Raw genomic sequence first — 18038 nt, 5'->3', positions numbered from 1 at the left:
GCCACGTGCTCAGACGCCATCTTGTGGAGGCCTGGACTGCCTGACCTTGGCGACATTTTATGACGCAAGAAGGTAGGCGCCGACTTGAGAGGAAGGTCTCCGCCCTGCACCCCCCACCTCCTCCGGACAGACACATCCGGCGACAGCCTGGCAATGGGCCAATCCTACGGCGCAGGAACTGGACCTGTCCCGCCCTCTGACCTGTGATTGGTGCGAACTGTTGACTGGCGGCTCCATGTCACATGACTCTGCCGAAAAACTCTATGAAAGAGGCCGGATCCCCCGACCATGCTGGCCCCCACCACCATCTTCCGAGAAGCAACAAAAGATCCCGTGGGACGCCGCTGGATCCCAGGGTGGTGACTATCCTTTCCCTCTCAAGTGTTCTCTTTTCCTCTCTTTCTTTTACTTCTCCCTCTCTCTCTCTTCCTTGCTCACTGAGTTACCTCATTGTTGGACTTAATAAAGTCAGAGTTAAGTTTATTGATACCGTGCCTCGGTTGTGCTTTGTCCGAACTCAAGGATCACAAATCTATTTTATTTCGGGTCAGGATTTTGGGAGGGTGCTTTACCTGCAGGCAGGTTAAGCATACTGGGTGATTTATAATCTGGCGGGCCCCGCGTGGGCTGACTGCATTGAACCAGGCACGTCCCACGTGGACTGGCTGCACTGGAGTTACTAATTAGGCGGGCCCCCACGTGGGCTGACTGCATTTTATTTCTAGATTTACTTTTAAGGCAGACCTTAATCTGGAACCTGACACCACCATGTCAACTAGACCATGGCTCTAAGTGCCATGTCCAGTCTTTTCCTAAACACATCCAAAGATGGTGACTCCACCACCTCCCTGGGCAGCCCACTCCAATGTCTAATGACCCTTTCTGAGAAGAAAAGAGAACTGTTCACCGAAGCAGTGAACAGACAGGGTGTAGAGAAATTATACTGAATTTTGTAATGGAAAATGCAGTAATGTGCTTATCCAAATGTTTTCAGAAGAAAACCACCAGTGATTATGATGAAAACAGGAAAAAAACTGGATACAATTTTCAGAAGAGGGAAAAAAAATGTCCTCTGTAACAGAGAGAATAATTTTGAGAAAATTCATTTATGGATTTCAGCACAAAAGACAGTAAAAGTCAAAGGACAATTTACAATTTGTAACTGATGGAATTTGATAAAAAACTAGAAAGCTTACGCAGGTGAGTATAACAGCTAAAATATTAAAAAATGCTACATTCAAATCAAAAAGACATTCCTACTTAAATCAACAGTAATATGTTTTACTGATTTTTGCTTTTGTACCAGAGAGCTCTTAGCCTTCAGTTGGGGCGTTGCTATTTATCAGCACAGACAATGCTAGAAATTTTTATCTTTAAAGCCATTTGTAGAGGATATCTAAATGTATACAGAAAAGTGAAAGAACGAAAAATCTTAATTATGCTTCATAAATTAACATTGAACAATTGAAGATTTCCTAGTAACATACTAAAGTCAATCAGACACATTCCAGAAAAAATCCAAGGACACATTCCAACAATCTTAATCAGCATGCCTAAAACTCTTGTGCTATCATTAGTTGTCAGCAAAATCCACTTTCATCTGCTGTTTTGCACATAGGTCAAAGCCTGAAAATTTGCTGTATAAAATCATTGAAATATAGCACACAAAGCCATGTCAATCTCTAACATAAAGGGAGAATATACTGAAACCTTCTGCTTCTATATTTTGATTTTATATGATTCTTTATTTTTAAAACACTTCACGACATTGCAACTATTCCTGAAAAAATGCATGAGGAAGTGAACAATGCACATTATGATAGGAGAATATATTTCAAGTATTATTATAAAGTCCTTAGGCCCTAGTCCATTGAAGCACCTCAGGTATACTTAGCTGAAAACATTAGTCTCTGAAGTCAGTAAGCCTAATTCAACAAATCTTCTACTTCTGAATTCCTGAGACATATTTCAAAATATATAAAAAGTGACATTTTTTTATTTTAGGAGTATTTCATACTCTCTGCAGTGTAAATGAATCTAAGAAATGTAAGAATTGAAACTTAATATATTCTTAAAGTCAAAAGGAAGTATTCTGCCTAAATTTCATTTTATTTAGTTGAGATACCTATCAAAGGTCTAAATTAGGAGAAGTGACTTTAGGTTCCTCTTCCATTCAGTACACAAAGAAGACTGACAAATCAGGTGTGTTTTAAAGTTTAAAAAACAGTTTTACTCAGTTCATCTACAGCACACTTTGTGCAAATGGTTAGCTCTTAGAAATTCTTAGTCATCATTACTACATACACAAAACTGACAAAGTCTAACTATAATAGCCCAAATTAGTGGTGAGTATACAGTACCATGTCATAAAGTCAACACTGAGGGCAATTGTCTGTGACAGTCCTCAGTTGCAGAGGTTATGACTGGGTTTAAGAGCTCTTTTGTGAGAGAAGTCAATACAGTAGTAAGCTCATGCTGTTCCCTCTTCATCTTTGCTCAGTCATCCTTGGGTTTGTTTCTAGCCTCTTTCTGAGAGAGGGTATAATCTCATCTGCTTCCAGTGATGTTTGTCTTGTTTCTGGTTTTGCCAGGTGTGCTGCTTCTGCATTCAGCAAAAATTGTATCTATTCAAAGTCCCAATCCCAAAACAGGCCTTGTGCTTTTCTTGTTCTTTGCTCTTCCTCTTGCAATTTCTCCTACTTCAGTCCTTGTTTAAGTTTTCTCATTCTTCCTAAGTGCAACTATATGTTTTTATTTGCCTTCTTGTTGGTCACATTGCTCACATACTTATGTAAAATGCTTATGCATTGTGTCTGGCTATACCATCACAGCATTACAAAATATTTAAATACTATTGTTGCTTACTCCTTTTTAGCAAGCTTACATTTGATTTCAAAGCAAACTAATTTCAATTATATGCTGATTAAGGGATTTCTAATTCATAGGTGTCACAAGTCTGTGTTTTTGCTACATACTGAATACTTCTAATTTACAATGCATTAGAATTAAGCTGTCTTAATGACTTATAGTCTTACAAACATGTAGTTCTTTCTTAAAATTTCCTAGTTCTTTCCTAGAATTTCTGCAATTCAGTAGTTTTACAAGGTCTTCTAGAGCAGCAGTTGGCCAGTCATGTGTGTGTATATAGCACAAACATCTTGTCCTTATATCGTTAATTAAAACTTCACATATTCAGAAGTGACATTACCGGTGATTGCAGCTTGTCAGACTATTTCCTGTCCTTTGTTTGTGTTTCTATGTCTTCTAACAGAGTGCATGTACATGAAATACAGATTTTCAAGGCCACACGTCTCATAGCAGGCAAATTTGCAGTTCTCAAATCTTGCAACCCAACACTACTTTCCTAGACTTCCTTGTTCATCCCCAGCAGGAAGACCAAGCATAACATACAGATTCCTTTTTCTCTGCCTTCTGCCACATGGCAGAGGCTTTGTAATCTGCACTCCATTATTCCTGTTATTCCCTCAATAATGTTCATAAGCATGTCTGTATTTGCAATTCAGGATACCTCTGTAGGGTTCTTCAGTCCTGGTGTGTATTATCCAAATTCCACTCTCTTAATCACTGACATCTAGAACAACCTCTTTTACATCTATCGTGAATTCAGTCATGACAACATATCACAATACAACTGCCCTGGCCTTATACACTTCCTTAAATATCCACTAATCAAGCTAAATGTATAAATACAGATACCTAAATATTCATAAAATACAAAGGATGAAGCTGTTTTCTTCTATATCACAGAAAATATAGAGCAAATACAGCCCTTAAAGCATATCGAACAAAGAGCAGAGAAACAAGAGTAACAGGCTTGAAGCACCATACAACTTGTTTAGGTTGGGGTTAATAAGAGTAGGCAATGATGAGGGGTCTTTGAATCATCAGGAAGAAACCTAATTAATGCTTGACTTTAATTAAACAATCTCTACCTAAAAAGAGAGATCTCAATTATATGCTTAAATCCCATACTTATGTATTTTGCTAAACTGCACAGTGCTAGCTTACATGTGTTTGGCAGAGAAGACAAGGATATTTTTAACTAAACAGATTTACATCAGAAAATGCCAGTTTATCTGAATCATTCTTCTCCCTACCAAGAGCAAAATAGTTTTGAAGAAACAGTAATTGGGAAAAAAAGACACTTAAATAGACTAAAGCAGCCTAGCAGATATCACTGCAGGTCATAAAATCAGCACAAGTGGAAACATCTTGGGGTGCTCTCCTTCTCTCTCAGCCCCCACAGGCTGCCTTCTGGGGTCCTAGCAAGGGAGGGCAGCAGGTGCCACCCAAAACACAGAGGATTGTTGTGTGTCTACAACCTCACGGTCTGTCTGGTCATTGCCGCCAGCATCAGTCAGGTCAGCCAGCGGGCAGGGGCAGCAAACCTGCTCCCCAACCAGCCAAGTCTGCCCCAGCCCCCGAGGGAGACCTGCCTTGCCCATGCTGGGACTGCACCGCCACCGCCACCGCCACCACTGGGACCACAGAGAGGGGGGGGGTGGGGAAGGGCAGTGGTTTTATAAATTCTCCAAAAGCAGGGTTTTAAAAATTCTGCCCATCATCCTTTGTCCTTTGATGTTTTCTTAGACTTTTATTTTCAAAAAAAGAGTTCCTGAAGCCACTCTCAGGGCACGCAGCTGATAGGGCTCTTAATACTTTTGATAAATACTGCACCTTCAAAAACAAACAAAAAAAACCCACAACAAAAATCCCAACAAACTGAAGGGCAGGGAGATGTTGAAGGGTATTTCCTGATAGACATTATTCTTAAAAGAAAGTGCATCTGCAGTGAATTCCTATATATGCAAAATAGTTGTAGGATTTTAAATGGATTGTTTTTTTGCAATGAAAACACTACAACCTTTAAAAAATTTTCTGTCTCTGAAATTCATGTTCTTTGGAGCTCTCCTGACTTCATGAATAAACTTGTTGGTGAAGGAAGGGAACATTTTACTCTCCAAAGTCTTAGAAGATTAATTAGTTTTTCTCATTACTGAAGTAAAACACCCCAGTGAAACACAAAGAATACTAGTACCCTCCAGTGATGAATCTTTCTTGTCCTAGAGATCTTTTGGATGATTTTGTAATTGGGATGCCTAGAAGTGCTAAAATGCTTCCTAAGTATTTGTTTTTGTTGTAAAACCCCCTTTCCAAACCACCTCATTAGAGTCCTTGTGAATGTCCGCATGAAGTTAATTGGCAACTATACTGCTGATTAAGAAAATTTAGTTTTAGACTTTATTTTAGTTTTTAGACTTTATTTTCAAGTGGATATGATCAGTGATTAGCAAACTCATTCAGTCTCTGAAGTTTCCAATTAGGGTCTTTTTAAGGATTCAGAAAAACCCTTTCATATTTGTCTCTTGAAATAGATGAAAATGTCTGTCAATGTTTATGTTAGAAGACAGCTTTTATAGAACAGGCATTTCGAAGATTTTTATCCCCTTCTGGTTTGAAGCTCAGAGCATTATTTTACCTCTAAACTAAAATACTGTGTCAGTACCTTTATTTGAAGATTTGTATCAGTTTTATAAAAATGCTGAAGAAATATTATGCTTACCTACTATGTTAGTTTATAAATAAAGATGATGGGTTTTTAAAGACTTAAGTTGATAAGACTGTAATAAAAGCTATTCATGTCTGCCAGAAGTAGCACACAATAGAATCACAGAATGGCTGAGCTTGGAAGGGATCTCCAAGGATGGGGACTCCACAATCTCTCTGGGCAACATGTGCCAGTGTTCAGTCATCTTCACAGTAAAAAAGTGTTTCCTGATGTTCAGAGGGAACCTCTCGTGTTTCAGTTTGTGCCCATTGTCTCTGGTCCTGTCACTGAGCACCACTGAAAAGGGCCTGGTTTCTTCTTCCTTCTGCCCCTCTGCCCCTGCTTAGATATTTTAATTGAAAGATGTTACTAAAATATAAGAAAGATCTGATTAACATTTTTGGTACAATTAAGAGATTTGTTTCTCTGTTTACTCGGATTAGCTATGACCATCTCTGATTACACACACACATGCACACACACTCATATATAGGCACATATATACTTTTGTGCTTCTACTTCCTTTCTTTCTTCCTATTAGTTGTGTAAGATTACCTGAGCCAGTTTGATTCTTCCAATTAAAGATCTTCAGGGGTAGCCACTCTGTTAGAGTGAATTCTTCTGGAAGCTTCTAGGGGACCCTGCTGGTAACAGCTTTTGTTAGCTGTTTCTTGATTGTTAGGTTCATGATTGTAAGCTGTTTCCTGATACACTGGTTCTTGATTAAAAAAGACCTGCCCCGCCCTATGTCTTCCTTCTGATCCAGGTGGCTGATTGTGCGGGAGGCTGACCTGAGATGAGAAGAGTGGCAGTGGCTCTTAGCTGGTAGTGGGAGCCCAGCAAACATAAGTACCTATGAGAGATTTGGCAGTTGTGGGGCCATTAGTGGGGCTGGGGTTATGAAGGACATTTCAAAACTTTTCCAGACAGTATAGAAGAGTATGGAAACAGTGGTGATGTGCCCCTGGCCTTGATTCCTGTCACTGACTGGAGGAAGAACCCCAGCACAATCAGAGGCTCTGACTCAGATGGCTTTTTAGAAGGGGATGCACCCTTGCTACAAAGAAGGTGAAAGGTATCCTGGACTGCATTAGGAGGAGTGTTGCAAACATATCAAAAGAAGGTGATCCTTCCCTTCTATTCAACACTAGTGAGGTCACACCTGGAGTGCTGTGATACTTCGGGGCTCCCAAGTGCAAGAAAGAGATTACAGTACTGGAGGGAGTCCAGCAAAGGCCTATGAAGACGCTTAAGGCACTGGAGCACCTCTTTTATGAGGAAAGGCTGAGAGAGATGAGATTGTTTGGCCTATAGAAGAAAAGGCTCAGGTGGTATCTTACCAATGAAGGACAGAGGGGCAGAAGGAAGAGGAAGTTAGGCCCTTTTCAGTAGTGCCCAGTCACAGGCCAAGAGGCAATGGGCACAAACTGAAGCACAAGAGTTTCCTTCTGAACATCAGGAAACACTTTTGTACTATGAGGGTGACTGAGCACTGGCACAAGTTGCCCAGAGGTGTTGTGGAGTCTCTGTCCTTGGAGATATTCAAAATCCATCTGGACATGGCCATGGCCCACTGACTGAGCAAATGGGTCAGATGACCTCCAGAGGTCCCTTTCAACCTCAAGTATTCTGTGATTCTGGGATGCCATTACTCAGACCATAGGATGCAGGGAAGACAGCTGCCTCTCCCTGGGACTGGGCACCAGAGTGGTGTCACTTACAGGAGGCATACTCTGTTCAAGACATCGAATCATCAGGTGCTGGAGGAAATAAGCATTCTATGTAATATCAGGAGGATAAACAGGAGATGAAGAGTATCCACAGTGACTCTGCAGAGGTGAGAGCCTGCGTCACAGAATGCAGTGGAAGTGGGACAGCTAGAGACTACACCTGAATGAGAGGTGGACAGGGACACACACTCACTCCAGCAGCTGATACCACAGGCCAGGGACACCTACATCGCTGATTTGACTCCAGTAGCTGGAACCAGATCCATTCACGTCAGTTGCCCCAGTAGCTGATACGCTGGGCATGAAGTCTGTGGGACCCTCCCTACATCCATAGAGCTACGGCCCCTGCAGCTACTGATGTTAGGACTCCCACTCACTCCAGTAGCTGACACCACAGGCCACTGACAAGATCCACTCACGTACATACAGGTCTCGCCAGCAGCTGACACTTAGTCCTTCCAGCACATGTACACATGGGTTAAAGAGTGAGATTACACAGAGAGAGTTAAGAAAAGATTTAATAAGGAGACAGGACAGACTGCGGTGATCAGGCGCAGACATACAAGCGTACTGATTGTCCCTGTTTACATGCAGCTGGCCCCTTTTATACCCTTTTATGTCTACCATTCCTCTTTTTCCTCCCTGCTTCCCCTTCTCCTGCACATCTCCTTCTGGGTTTGTACAGCTCTATCAGTTCCCAAACACCTCCCAGTTTGGAGTACCATTGGTTTACAGTCTTATCAGTTGCAAAGTCCAGGTTGACCTCCCTGGAAATGGTGCCTGTAGTTTCTTGATAGCCCATCAATTTGTGTCAGTGGTGAGGTTTGTTTCTTGTCATTGTCACCATATTTGTTTTGTCAAGTCTGTGTGTCTGTGTATTTTGTTTCTGTTTTACCCCTTTTCCCCTTAGTTGCCCGATTGTCAAGGTCCCCAATCAGATAACCTTGCTGGAATAAACATTTTCACACTCCTGCATGCCGTCATCAATTAATGTGACTGACCAGGTTTGGTTTTCATCACTGTCTCCTTTATCATTTGTTGGTCAGGTTTCTGTCCCTGCATGTTCTTGTTTATGGTTTCCTTCTTTTTTTGTCATCCCTTTTTGTACTGAAAAACACCCTTGACCAGTTGATACCCTTAATGGAGCAGACACTCTCCTTCTACATACCCTCACATAATCCTTAAGAAAACTTACTCATGGGACACAATATTTGTGGAAAGATAATGCATAAGATCAGCTAAGAACAGAGGACAGTATGTGGTGTCACACTTATGTATTCTCCAAAAAGACAAAATATCAGTCAAAGCCACATACATGTATGAAGAGAACAGGAAGATACCCTTTTAATGGTACTGTGGTGAAACATAATCTTCCAGCGCAACTTTGTTAGGGAAATAACTGTGTCCTTATTTGTCACATTGATGGAAACTTTTATGCAGAATTACCTGGTAATGTGTCCTGTGACCACATTAATTCTAGAAATAAGGTGCTTTAAAACCATTAACTACAACATTTATGAAAGTTAAGATTTTATTAAAAAACAGAGTTAGAAAAAATAAAATTTTATTTAAATTTGACTAATTGCTGAGACTGACAGCAAAAAGCTGATCTTACCATAAGTTATTTGCATAAGCTCGTAAAAAATCAGCTTAATTATGTTATTACAAATCAAATAAAAATCCACCTAGCTAAAACACAGCAAAATTATTATACTATGATGAAAAGACTTGGCAGAGGTAAATTAAAACTGTAAGATTCTGGATTAGACAGAGTATTTCACTTAGAATTAGTAATCTCCATTTGAGGACTCTACCACCTCACCCCACCAGGAAAGCACAATCCCCTCACCACAAACATGCAGACAAACATCTTACAGCATCAGATGACCCAGAAGAATTGGAGAACCACTTTTAATTTACTTTTAAAACTGAATGGAACATACCATTCTACATCTGTGTCTCAAGGACTTTGGGTCTTGTGCTTACAAAAAGTGGCCAGTCATTGACACAAATTCTTTTTATGGATTTCAAGTACATGCTTAGTAAAACAAAATGGTCAGTATTTCATAACTGTTTATGTTCCCTTTTTCCTGCTTTCCATATATGTATAAGATGTTCTTGAAATATCTGTTCACTGATGGAAATTTTGTCAGAAACAAAACAGAGTTGGAAAACAAGTTGACAGTAGCAGTCTTGTTTGTTAGGCGCAGCCGTTATGATCATTCATGATCTTAGATTGAAATAAAAACTGCTGTTCTTTCTGGGCTGAGGTAGTGTTTTCATCTTTGTGAAAGTGAACAGCTTCATTATGAATGCATAATTATTGGGGTGATCTAATATTTATCACTTGTTCCTCACAATAATCTAAGCTCTTGCCTTTTCCTTGTCTCATCATGATTTTTGTTTGCATAAATATAAGGGTATCAACGTACCAGTAAAGGCAGGTAAAATTTATAGTTCTTTTCTGAGGGAGAAAAAAATAAGTGGATCTAAGCAACACTTCTTAGATTTGAATTTATGCAGTTTAGTAATTTAGGTTAAAACATCATTTTCAGGGAGACACTAGCAGAAGCAGAATATAATTGAGTTCTTGTACTCCAAATAAAAAGACTAGGTTTAACTCCATAAATGAAGTGAATTGTTGGGTCATACATGAATTTACATCTTGTTATGATGACCATCTGGCATCTTAAATTTAGGAGGTAAAGACTTTTGAGGACTATTTATGATCTGCAGCTATTTTTGTGAATACAAAATGCTTCTAACAACACTAAGGATTAGCAGGTTTAGAATTTTTGAGTAAGAAATAAAAAATTATATGTTTAGATTTCTGAGATAAATACAAACAGATCTACTTACAAAAAAAACAAAAGACTGCAAAGAAAAAAATGTTGTATATTTTACTTTGGTTTATTTTATGTAATGAAAATTATGTTTTAATCCAAAATACATAGTAGTTAAAGTAGCAGGAAGTCTTCAAATCTTTATAAGACTTAGAAACAGTAAAGGTATTTTTAATTAATATTTATTGCACACTTACAGTGTATAAAAACTGGAGTAAAAACATCATCATATGAGTTTATGTAGATGAAATGAACTAGATATATTCATCATTTACTTGCTTCTGGTTTAAAGTAATAATTTCAGAAAAGAAAAAAAAATATCCACTCCTTTTGTAATGGTGTAGTAATTTCCATATAGCATAGTACCTAAACTCTTATGGAAGCATGAATAGCAATGTTAGCCAAGCACAATTCAAAGAACACTTAAAATTATTCCGCTGCTTCTTAAATTGTTAGCCCAGATTGAAGAGAATTGCATCTTCTTTTCACTGCAGTGAATGAAAATTTATGTGTACCTGTAGTAAAGGTCAAACATCATTCTGAAAACCTAACTTGTATGGTGGATACATAACATTTTCTAAATGCCTGCATTTAGGCCTCATGAGTGGGAGCCCAATACGCCTCACTTCAGTGCAGGTAAGTGAGAGGCACTCTTCCAAGAAGACTAGGAACTAGGAACATTGAGGGCTAAGTTCATTTGCCTTTGTCAGCTAGCAGATTCACCAAGGGGAAATCATGTTTGACCAATATGATAGCCTTCCATGATGGCGTGACTGGCTGGGTAGATGAGGGGAGAGCAGTGGCTGTCTACCTTGACTTCAGCAAGGCTTTTGACAGTGTCTCCCACAATATCCTCATAGGAAGCTCAGGAAATGTGGGTTAGATGAGTAGACAGTGAGGTGGATTGAGAACTGGCTGAATGGCAGAGCTCTGAGGGTTGTGATCAGTGTTATTGAGTCTACTTGGAGGCCTGTAGCTAGAGGTGTTCCCCAGGGGTCGGTACTGGGTCCAGTCTTGTTCAACTTATTCATCAGTGAGCTGGATGAAGGGACAGAGTGTACCCTCAGCTGATGACACAAAACTGGGAGGCGTGGTTGATACATCAGAAGTCTGTGCTGCCATTCAGCAAGACATGGACAGGCTAGAGAGTTGGGTGGAGAGGAAACTCATGAAGTTCAACAACTACAAGTTGTTGAACATCAAGGGTCCTAAACCTAGGGAGGAATAACCACATGCACCAGTACAGGTTGGGTGTTGACCTGCTGGAAAGTTCAAGTTCACCATGAGCCAACAATGTGCCCTTGTGGCCAAGAAGGCCAATGGTATCCTGGGGTACATTAGGAAGAGTGTAGCCAGCTAGTCGAGGGAGGTTATCCCCCCTGTCTACACTGCCCTACTGAGGCCACATCTAGAGTACTGTGTCCAGTTCTGGGCCCCCCAGTTCAAGAAAGATAAGGCACTACTGGAGAGCTACAAAGATGATCAGACAACTGGAACATCTCTCTTATGAGGAGAGGCTGAGAGAGCTGAGTTTGTTTAGCCTGGGTAAGGGAAGACTGAGGTGGGGATCTTGCCAATGCTTACAAATACCTTAAGGGCGAGTGTCAAGAGGATGGGACCAGACTCTTTTCAGTGGTGCCCAGAGACAGAACAAGGGGCAATGAGCACAAACTGAAACACAGGAAGTTCCATCTGAATATGAGGAAAAAATTCTTTACTTTGAGTGTGATATAGCACTGGAATGGCTGCCCAGGGAGGCTGTGGAGTCTCCTTCTCTGGAGATATTCAAAACCTCCCTGGACGTGACCCTCTGCAACGTGGTCTAGGTGAACCTGCTTTGTCAGGGGATTGTACTAGATGATCTCCAGAGGTCCCTTCCTACCCTAACCATTCTGTGATTCTGTGATAGTATCCTTTGGGACGTGCTGAGTAGATTAGCTATGTGAGGCTGGAAGATACAATAAAAACTCGAGAGATGACCTTACCTTTCTGGAGTTGCAGCTGGTGTTCAACTGGGATATACTAGGTCATCTCAGGTGACTTTGGATTCCTGTGTATGTTCAACTTAAAACAAGCCCCATGTCTTGCTAAAGCAAACCAGTCAAATGCTTCTGGAAATATTCAGGCTATACTGGTAAATAATACATTACATGATTCATTATTATCTGAATTAAAAGATTTATTTTTCTATTTCCACTGTTTCATTCTTTCAGCAATTCTGAAAAATGTAGTCTCTTTAAAGGTAACTTTCACAGCTACCAAAGATGCTTAAGAAAGCTTGTTTTGTATCACTCTTGTTACAAAAACTGCTGGATCTTTGAAGAACACCTAAAAAGGAAAAAAAAAAACACCATTATTTGAAGTCTTCCAACTTCAATCAAACCAGGGACTTTCTTGCCTGAATATGAAATATGTTTTAGAACAACAGCAAAAAAAGATTGAGAAGATTGTTTATTATATCTGATGGAACATTAGATATTTCTTTTAAAACACATTGCCATTGTCCTGTCTCAATGATTTTGCATATTTGCTGTTGTTATTTAACTTTATTGTGGTGAAAAAAAATAGAATAGGACTGTGATTAATGAAAAAGGAGAATAAAAATACTGGGGTGATCTCTCCAAGACCAACAGTCAATGAAATCCAAAAGTTAATATCAGCCTGAGATAACTGTGGCCATCAATAAAACTGTTTTATTAAAACAAATATATTTCAAACTCTGCCATGAGCTGTCAGTTTCCATTTAAGATTTCCCTAACTGCAGGTGAAGATATACTAGGAAAAAAGCTGACATAGTCTGCAACCTTGTTGTATCATTTCATTATCCAAGGCTAAGGTGATGTCAGTGTGGTCCCATTAACACTGGCCAGCAACCGGTGTTTTACACTAAGCATCATAGGAGGAGTCAGGTGCATACACCTCCTAAACGGAAATGTGCTTTCCATTGAAGTGGGTTGAATAGCCAAAGGAATCTTAGAATTAAGACAACTTTGTCATATGTGAATATGGCTAACTTTCTTTCTGAAGTAGTGCAGTCAGCATGAAAAGAACATTAAAATGAAGTAAAAAAAAAAACAGATGAATCTTCACAAACACAAGGATGAAAATAAGATCAATGAAAAGGAGATGCATGTGACAAGTACAACCTTAATAATAAACAAGTATTTAAGAAATAGTACATGTTCAGAAAGCTTAGTCCGAGCTAGAAATTGCAGACGATTGTGAATCTGTAAGCGTGTGTTTGTTCTGTAAGTAACAAAATTGACAGTCTCTTCAGAGTAAGCAAACAACAGAAAATAAATGTTTTCCTGAAGTTCACTTGAAGCCTAAAGGGATGCCATGTTAAAACAACTTACTTTCCATTATTTTCAGCTCTGACTTTTATTCCACAGAGAATTTTTGCTCAATTGTGGGTACAAAATAAAATGTGAAGAGATCCCAGCATCTTCTCTGCAGATTCTATTTATTATTAGCAATGCAAATACCACATAATTTGCAAGTGGAGGCATCCATTCTTAATGTAGAATATGTCACGTGAGATGAATATTGTCCTTAGAGGGAAAGGATTTCAAGAAAGATATTTTGGGGCATCTGAAAAAAAGAATCATTGGGGTTTTTTTTAATAAAAACTATTTTCTCATTTACACCATTATCTTTTTCTTTAAAGAAACATCCAAGCTTCTCATTCTCTTTTAGCAATGGCACTTGCCAAATTTGTCTCTACTGGAGAAAGGTTTGATTTTTGTGTTATTTCTGTAGTAACTTTGCAAAAAAAAAGTGTTGTTTGGAAAATACCAGAAATGAGCCCAAATCAGAAAGAATATTTGTTACTTTACTTTATAGTCAATGAAAATGTGGACTGTTGACAGTTAATAATAAATATAAACCAATGCTCCTAAGGAGGCATCTTGACAAATAAATAAGGAAGATTAAGTATATTGACAATAGTAGAATAGGACCCCATTTGTGTAAATGACAAAATTTAAATGTCTTGTATTGCTAGTATCTTTAACATGTGAAAGGCCCTGTGATTCAGGAGGTAAAATGGGTTGGAAGTGGGAATGAATGTATTTTGTTAAATGTTTAGCTATATCTGTCTTTGCTAATCCAGAAAATATTTTAGCTAATGATTTTAAATTACCAGAAGGAAAGCTTCTACAAGATTAAATTACTCTCATTCGTAAAAAGTATTTGAAGAATACAGGCAGCTTGAAAAGAAAAGAATAGCTAGAAATCAGTCTGAAAAAAATACCAAATATTTTAAGTGTAAAACAGAATCATGGGGATGAAGCATAATGTTAATCAATTGAGCCTGTTAGCTGTAATTTATAATCTTGGTGTTTAAAAACTGATTTTCCAATGTGTTTAAATTAGAAGTATTAAAAAATAACATCTACCATTTAATGGCATTCAATGATGTATTCAATCACAGAATCAATCACAGAATCAATCAAGTTGGAAGAGACCTCTGGGATCATTGAGTCCAACCATTGCCCTGACATCACCATGTCAACTAGACCATGGCACTAACTGCCATGTCCAGTCTTTTTTTAAACACATCTAGAGATGGTGACTCCACCACCTTCCTGGGCAGCCCATTCCAATGTCTAATAACCCTTTTTGAGAAGGAATTCTTCCTAATGTCCAACCTGAACCTCCCCTGGCGAAGCTTGAGGCTATGTCGTCTTGTCCTATCATCACTAGTTGCCTGGGAGAAGACAGTATATTCAAAACAAAACAAAAGAATATGAACAAATTTAATACCTGTTTATCATTTCAGATGTTTAGCAGACATTTGGACTGCAAATAAAGTGTATTTGCAGCTTATTTTTGCTTTACTGAGTGTAATTACGAAAGTTTATTCAAGTATGTGACTATAATCCTATGTTCTTTTTTTTGCATTCTGTAGTGCACAGTAAACTACTTGTTTTTTGCCATTCTTGTCTCCTCATGAGCAATATAAATTATGTGGTATTTGCATTGCTTGAGAAAATGTCCAACCATTAGGCTTATAGTGTCCTACACCTTTTTTCTCCTTCAGAAGAGGCCTGCTTCAGCCAGTGAATTGGGGCACTGAACATTTCCCCTTTTGCTATTCATTCCTACTGTTAACTCAGTGGCCAGTGGCCAGAACTACAGCTTCTATTCCTTTCAGTTACACAAGGACAAGAATCCGCGTCTCCTACTCTGTGTGTAAGTGCTTTAAATCTACTGTTCAAAGAGGTTGGCAGAAACACCATTACTATAATTTGTCAGTAAAGGTTTATGTTGCAGCTGTGTTTAACTTGGTACTTTAGCAAATATGCTTTGATAATGTGTCAGTGTAGTGTTAAGCATTCTAATAATATGTTTATTGAATCACATCTTTCTGTGACTTTGTATTTTCTTGTTGAGCTCCAATTATCATTGACATTTTGTTGCAGCTTTACTCCTAAATATTTGAACTAAGCACTTTAGAGTGCTCAGACTGAACATCTAAATTTATGTGCCAAGGAAACTTTCAGACTAGCCAGAAGAGGATTTATTAATTGCAGGCTTCCACAAATGAATGATACTGGACTGATATTTCTGCTGCATCAGATATGAGGATATAAATTCTGCCTGAACTCCATTTTCCATGTGTCCTGGTTTGGCCTAAACCAGGCAGATTTTCCTTTCAGTGATTTTTACTTTCAGCTAAGTCTCCTCTAAGTAACTGCACTTTCTGAAACTAACTACATGTTTTGCAGACAGTGTCCGCTTCCAGGACTGATAACGCTCGAAGTTTGTAGTTATCACTGAGGCACCGGTAGGGATGTTGTGCAGTAAGGGTCTTGCTGTACTTAGTCTTAGAGAAACCAAGGTCACTGCTGAATTCCTCACTGCTTACGAGTGAAGAGCCGAAGGGGGATCGCAGCTGCAGGGGGGAGCAGACAAGGCAGGTGACCCAAAATTGACCAACGAGGGTATTCCATCCCATACACGTCATTCTCGGTATAAAAGGGGGGGATCACGATGGTCTCGCTCTTTTTCTGCTATGGCCGGTGTCCAAGGAGGACTCCGACTGTTTTCCTGCTGCCCCCGATTCCGATCTGTGCATCCCTGAATCCAGCTCTCGACCGTCGCTAGGCCCAGCCTGGGCCTTCCCGGAGCCTGCCCTGCAGTGCCGGTGGTGACGTGGCCGACATCGGGGGAGCTCGATCTTGGTTTTCTATATATATTTGTATATATTTGATTATTCCAATATTATTATTATACTCTTTTTCATTATTATAGGTTTATTAAAACTGTTTTAACTTTCCAACCCGTAAGTCTCTCTCCCTTTTCCCTTTCCCTTTGGGTGGGGGGGGAGGGTTAACAGAGAGCGTCTGCCACCAGGTTTAATAGCTGGCACAGCTTTAAACCGTGACAGATTTATTGGCGCCCAATGTGGGGCTCAAGACAAGCTCCAACAGGTTGCTCTGATAAGTTGAATCCTGGCTCTGGTGGGAGGAGACCTGGAGAGCTCAGCTCTCATCTGAGAGTATCAGATTTCTTCCTTTGAGATTTACGAGGGGTTGGAAATTAAAACAGATAGCTAAGATGGTAATGTTATTTTTGAGCGCTGTGTTATCTCATCTCTTTATAGAGCTTTATACAGAGTTAAGTGTAATAATACCTTACTTGCCACATGCAACATATTATTGCTTGCTTCTTATGAATGTTTACATGTGGTTTAACAGTGGGAGCTGCTCGAAATGTTTCGCTTTGCTATGGGGTTTGATGCTGATTTATGCTGTGATAAACTGGGCAGTTAGTATTCCGATCTCTTATCTCTATGACACAATGATGGGCAGCTTTAATTGTGAATCAGTAGCAGCTACTTCATCTGCGGACTCCAGGCGTCCTTTAGCTGATTCTGTTAATGATTACACTTCCAATTTTACTTCGGGAAATAGTACCTTTTCCTTTTCTGCCAAGCTGATTCCACTAGATTTTGTGAAATTAGGATGGTGCTGTCTAGGTGGCATGTTTTTATTTTCGGTTGTCCTGAATGTGTTTCTGATGTGGGATAAGATTAAATATAGGTGCAGGGACAGTTGTAGGTGTTATGCAGCCACCTCAGATCCTACCGTGTGTGCTGCCGCTACAGCCACTAAATCCACTGAAACCTCGGCAGCCTGCACCACAGCTGCTACACCCCCCAAGATGGCCACTGCAGCTACTCAGACTCTAACGAGTCTCAGCACTCCCACGACAGCCACTGCATCTACTCAGACCCCAGCATCTAACAAATCTGTACCAATTGCTCCTGTAACCAGGAAGAAATACCAAAAGAAATCAGCTTGTGAAGAGAAGGATGATGACTCAGAGCCTTCTAAGGCTGAGCCATCATATGACCCAGGTGAGGGCCCTTCTCAGGCAGAGTTAGGGCCCAACTCAGATGGGGGTTTCCTCGATCATCCTTTTAAAGCAGACCCATCACAGAAGAAAGGTCCTTCTAAAGCAGAACTATCACAAGAGGAGGACTCGGACGTAGAGATAACCTACCACTCCTTATCCCTGAAGGACCTGAGAAATATAAGGAAAGACTTCAGCCGTTATGACGGTGAACCTATTATTACCTGGTTGCTCCGATGCTGGGATAATGGGGCAGATAGCATAAAATTAGATGGTAGAGAAGCCAGACAGTTGGGATCCCTCTCCAGAGATGGTGGTATTGATAAGGTGCTCGCAAGAAAGTCAAACACTATCAGTCTCTGGAGGCGACTCTTGTCAGCTGTAAAGAGCAGGTATCCCTATAAAGACGATGTTATGAGCCACCTAAGCAAATGGACCACTATAGAAAAAGGTATTAACTACCTTAGAGAACTGGCTGTGCAAGAGATTATTTATAGACACCCACGGGAAGTTGTAGATCCTGTAGATCCTGATGAA

The sequence above is a fragment of the Nyctibius grandis genome, chromosome 2 (assembly GCF_013368605.1).
Source record: "Nyctibius grandis isolate bNycGra1 chromosome 2, bNycGra1.pri, whole genome shotgun sequence".
Lineage (NCBI taxonomy): Eukaryota > Metazoa > Chordata > Aves > Nyctibiiformes > Nyctibiidae > Nyctibius > Nyctibius grandis.
The sequence above is the reverse complement of the archived record's forward strand: the minus strand, read 5'-3'. Positions refer to the sequence as shown.